Genomic DNA, 6,159 nt, shown 5'->3' with positions numbered 1-6,159 from the left:
AAAGCTAGAAAAGGCTTGGCCACCCCATTTACAACCCTACCTCAATAGACTGCTCTTCCAGTTTGAAGTGCTTTGGTTGACGATTAACACACCTGCTCATCCTCGTTTGTATAACAGCCTTCCTAAGAGGCAAGACACAATGTATCAGCCCCCAGTGTGCTTCATGTGGATCGATAGATCTGTCAGCAATGAAGACTGTGTCATGCTGATGTACATTTTATTTATACACTTCAAGCCTACACCCCCATCCTACTCCTGGGCCAGTTATCGGAGGAGTACAGAGGAGTTTGTCATGGTAGCAGAGTGAAAGGAAAGCGGACTTGTTAGCAGACAATATATGCCAAGCCATGCGTTGCAATGTCTGCAGAGAGAGAGAGAGAGCGTTAAACGGCGGAAGCATACAAAGGCACCCATACAGCGCATCATTCAGCAGCTATGTCTTGCCCCACAACACTGCTGTCCTCAAAACCTCAATGGTCAAGACGTGTATTCCCTCCAACCCTCCCCAGTGCACAGGAATAGCAACTGTAACCTGCAAGGGTGATCATTCTTGCAGACACAGAAAGTCACCTCCTAGAGCACACGACTGCCCTCTCATTTTACGCACTAACCACACCCATGGTGGAGACATGCCACATTCCCCTCAGTTGCTCCTATTAATGAAGAGTAGGCAAATATATTCTCAAAGGCTTTCACAGCTGAGATCCGATGGTGGTTGTGGTGTTCCAGGCTGTTTGGCTGTGTTCTGAAGGTTTTTCTTCCTAACTTTTCGCCAGTTTCTGGGTCCGGCATCTTCAGAGGACAAGAGTCAGAACACAGAGCACAGACAGAATTCTGACTCTTGTCCTTTGAAGATGCCGGCCACAGAGACTGGCAAAACGTTAGGAAGAAAAACCTTAAGAACACGGCCAAACAGCCCGGGAAACCCACAACAACCAGTAGGCAAATACATAATAATTGCAGGCTAACATCTTGCAGGGAAGAAGGGCTAATTTATAAAGCTGACCTCCATAAGCCTTGGCTCTGACTGGCATCAACTGTAACTCCCACTTAGAATCACATGTGACCTGTCTTGGGCCTTCTAAATTGGCCCTACTGCCTTAAATGTAAAAAAGGATGCTGGTCTCTGTCAGATTTTAGATGCCCACTTATTTCAGACCAGGAAAGTGTCATGTTGGAAAGCCTAGAGAGCTGCTTCCAGTTAGTAGAGTAGACAATCTTGAGCTAGCTGGTTAAGTGTACAGCAGTGTTCTTCGCAAGCAAGCACACCGAGCTCTTTAAGCCCCATCATATGTTTGAAAGCGGCGAAGCAACAGGGACAGAGCTTCTGAGGCATTGCCAAATGCCTGATTTATCTGATATGGAACATCTCAGATATGGAACAGGGCCTTTTTTCCTCCCTTGTCCATGAACCTGCTGCTGCTTGGGTTCATGCTCATTTCTTTGCCACTGCAGCAGAGTTATTCATAACTTCTGAAGTGACCCCCTTCACTTCAGATGTAATGCTGACCCCACCATCAGGTAAGGTGAGGCAACTCCCTTCCACAACAGATGCCAGGAGACATCAGTGACACCCCTTGGCTGTTCCTTAGCACCTCCCTGGATTGAAGAGTTGAGCTGTGCAGGCCCCATGACCTGTCTTGGGCCTCCTAAACTAGCCCCACTGCCTCAAATGAAGAAGGGATGCTGGCCTGGGGATGGGGTGAATCTTCTATGTGAGATTTTAGCCAGCCCATTTGGCTTTGTACATAGACCACGGAGATGACACTGTTTTTGTCCTTCACCACAGGCAGAAAAATGCCTTTGGATGGCCTTGAATCACAGCAAGGATTTAGCTCTTTCAAAGCAGAATTGCCAACTCATGTACAATTTCTGTTGTGGTGAAACTGCGGCCAGAGCACTAGCTCGCTCCTCCCTTCCCCCCCCCCCCCATAACATTTGTTAGAAGCTTGTAGAACATACTCTCAATATTTAGTGTTGAAAAGAAGGGGAAATGAGATTTTTTTTTCCCGTTCATCACGTAAAACATTATTCCTCTAGCAAATCTCATCCCTACTACGGAAGTGGAAGTACAGGAACGTGCTTGGAAACGAGACATTTGGGAGACAAATGAAAAAATGATTCCCCCAAAAAGGGTTGGGGGGAGCCATTATCTCGAGGCAACAATGGCCTAAGTGCCTCAGCGCTACTTTCATTGTTTCTAACACAGCATTCGGTGGAAGACAGTAGCTGTGAGTACTTTTTATTCTCTATTTTCACAAAACACTCTGGAACTTAATTGCTTTTTCTCACTCCCTGGGCCCTTCATGGATTGACACCAGGCAGGAGAGAAATCAAGACTGTCGCAGGACAGCTCCCTCAGGCAATTTCGTCCTCTCTTCAAGTATTCACAGCCTTCTGAGTTGCTACAGTGACAGCTAAGGGGACTATTGGATGTAGAGGCTCTGCCAAGGAGAGACAGCAGCAGGGACACCTATCATTCTGTTTGCCCGCGTCTGTGCCCGAGCTGTGTTGCCCAACCGGATGCTGCTCGCTGGCCACATCTCATCATGGGACCCTGTACAGCTGAATTTTCTCCTAACATATTCATGAGCTCTTTAAAAAATATATGCTGGTTCCCAGAGCATTGGCAAGAGCAAGAGAGATGATCTCCTTCGGTCTTGGCAACCATCCCCACCCACCCACCCCATCCCGCTGCAGAAGCAATAAGCAGGCAGAAGCATTTCTGTTGTAATGACAATGGCCAAAACCTGAACTAGGTTCTTCCATCCCATGGGCTTGATTCATGCAGGAGAGAATTTGAGACAGGCACTCCTAACTACATCAGTATAGAATAAATGAGTTTGACCTTTCATGCCTATTAAACCTGCTAATATTTCCAAAGTTCCCACTGTTTCCACAAGCGTAACATGCAGGTCAGTCTGTTTCCCCTAATTCCATAGAGGCTTCCCCATGCAAAGCAGCAGCAGATCAAAACCAATATTTTGTCATTCTGCAACATTTAGGCACCACTGTGTTTTGGTCGATTCAACTCAGCAAGGATAAGAGGAGAAATCAACCATTTCTGCAGTACCACACAAACACAGCTACTCTTTTGGGAAGTGTGAGAGAAAAATCCAACACACACACTGGAGGGCTTGCAATATGATTATTGATGCATGGATATGTTAATAAAACTTAAATTTGAGAAGCCAAAGGAAGGCAAAGATTGTTACCTGCCAAATGAGTTTGTTTAAACACATTTAGTACAATTAAGTGAAATGTTGGTACTTTTTGCTTCCTTCCTGAAGCTTCCTGAATTATTGCTTCCTTTTGGCTACAGCTGCAGGTACTATAGATGAAATATGGTAAGAAACATGGGAGAATATTATACATTAGAGCAGGGGTCTACTACCCCATGGCCGCAGACCTGTACGGGTCTGTGGTCTTGGAAGGACTGGGCCGCCAAGACAGATTTTCGAGGGCCGAAAGAATGCATGCACGCATGCACACTCCCGCCCACCTGCATGCATGCACACACTCCTGTGAACACACACACACACCCATGCACGTACACACAGATGCTCGCCTGCCTCCTGCATGCACATCCGCCCCCTTGCCCACCTCCTGCATGCACACACGCACGCTGCACACCCACACCCATGCCTGCCTGCATCCCCCCCCGCATGCACGCACACACGACGATGCCACCCCAGTCCTTGGGAGAATGGTCTTCAACTAAACCCGTCCTTGGTGCTAAAAAGGTTGGGACCCACTGCCCTAGACGCATTACCTCCTCCATCTTTTACTGTTACTGTTGAGTTTTCAAGGTAAGGAAGATGTTCAAGGAGTTGTTTTACCAGTTCCATCCTTCTGGTGAGTTTCTTTGGCCAACAGGGGATTTCAACCCACATCTCCTAAGTCCTGATCCAACACTGTCAACAACACTATGCTGGCACTGGCATTTACCAGGATTTTATACTGTTCGTTTTCATTATTTAAAAAACCCTCTACAAGACATTTCAATGAGGACATGAGATTTTTGTTCTTGCAAAACTATCAAGACTAACTAGCCATCATATATTCCCCACATCTCCCATCGTGCTTCAGTTCTACAGTTCAATCCTAAGCTTGACTACTTGCATATAAACCCAACTGAGCTCAGTCTGGTTTATGGCTGAGAGTATGCATTGAGGATTGTAGTTGTTACCACCGCTATAGTCTAATGAATATGGGCAGGAGGTGAGCAGATGAGAGAAGAAAGAAAAGGAAGAGATTCTAAGACACAGATGTAGACCAGTCTGATAGGGCAGAGGAATTGTATGGCACATGGAGGTACAGTATGTGGGGAGTGGCTATTCGGTGTTGCGTCCAGAGCTTGGAAGCAACAAGTTACAAGCAGTACAGTTACTTGTAACAAGTTATTTTATTGGTAATACTGTAATGGTTTTATCAAGCCATATTTTAGAAATAATGTAATGAACAGGAACAAAGCTATTTAGTGTAATATTTTCTCTTTGGAGTTCCCTTTAAAGGCATTTCAGAGGCATTTTCACAGAGATTTTTCAAACTTGTTGCCATCATCTTTTCAAATATTAAAAAGTACAATCAATGCAATGAGTCATTTTTTTACACATTGCAATGACTTAATGGCAGCAAACCATTTGGCAAACACTATAAATTAGTAATGTGGTAATTAATTGCTTTTTTATAATTACCTTTCTGAGCTCTGGCTCTTGTCAGAATAGAAGGAATGTTGAAAAGGTGGCTCATTTGTGGGTTAGTATTAGCAAAGAAAATGATGGGATGAGGGAAAGAAACTGCCAGGACCAAGAATATCAAGTTTTTCTGGGCAACGGCTCCTTTCAAATTGGGTAAGGCTTCCCCAATCTAGTGCCCTTCCAATGTAAACAGACCCTTCTCCCAGTAGCTGTTCCCAGTCAATAGAAACTCCTAGTCGAGGGAGGCTAGGCTGGTTTTCCCCCTTGTTGTCTCTGTAAACAGGCAAAGACTTTCATTCAGGTGCAATTCTGGTAATTAACTATGTTTTTGTTTTTGAGGAAGGGGCTTCTGAAGGATGGATGCTACACTTCTTTTTTTGGTAGTTCAAGGAACCACTAGTAAAAAGGAACGGAAGTTGTGTGGACTCAGTATAAGCAAGCCCCCAAGGTCCTTGTCCCAACCATACTGAATCTCCCTGCAATGGAAAAGATGCTTAGTGAAGGGCTGCTGTTGGTTGATAAAGGCAATGCAATTTATATCCCCCTGAGGTAAAACCTGATACGTACCTCAAGGCTGCAGGCCTCATTTTGGAAGTTCATTTTGCAACTATGAGTCTGGCCCTCACATCTGGCAAAGATATTGCTGAGACTCTTCTGTTTTTCTACATATACACACAGCTCAAAGCTCTGCAATGGCCTATATTTGCTTTTTCTCTTTTCTTTTCTTTGTAGTTCATTTTTCTTTTTTTTTTCCCCATCTTGAAGTTTTTAATATTGATTGCAATAATTCTTTTTTATTATTGCTATTATTATTGCATTATTGTATTATGACTTTGTAAGCCGCCTACAGTGGTCATATCAACCAGATACTGTAGGTGGGATATAAATAGAATAAATAAATAAAATAAAAATAAATAGAGGTCCTGCAGAACTTGGAAAGCTAGCCCATTTCTGGGATATTATTGGTATAATAAAGGTATCACCCATCTTTGTTTTTGGATTTCTTTACTGTTATGTTTTTAAAATATTTTAATACCACTGTAGTTCAATATTATCCTTTGTCTAGCTGGTTTTAGTATGATAGCTTTTTGAATTTTTATCTAGCTAATGTTGGGAGTTAAAAAATTTTTATGTCTTGAGTCTCGGGGTGGGGGTGGGGAGTAATTTAGATACTAATTTCCACAATAGGATTCTGACAGCTGTAGTACAACACCTCTGGAAGGTTTGGGAAGCCTGGTTTAGGTACACAATCATTGAGTGAACACAATCAGCACCACTGACCAGCACACATTTCTATTCCATCTTTCATCCAGTGAGCTGAAGGCAGCATATATGGTTCTCCTTCTTTCTACTTTATCATCACGTCAACCCTGTGAGGGAGGTCATGCTGAGAAGGAGTGACCGGCACAAGTTCACCCTGTATGTTTCATGGCTCTCTGTCCAACATTAACCAACACAG

The sequence above is a fragment of the Pogona vitticeps genome, chromosome 2 (genome assembly GCF_051106095.1).
Source record: "Pogona vitticeps strain Pit_001003342236 chromosome 2, PviZW2.1, whole genome shotgun sequence".
Classification (NCBI taxonomy): Eukaryota; Metazoa; Chordata; class Lepidosauria; order Squamata; family Agamidae; genus Pogona; species Pogona vitticeps.
Note: the sequence above shows the minus strand (reverse complement) of the source record.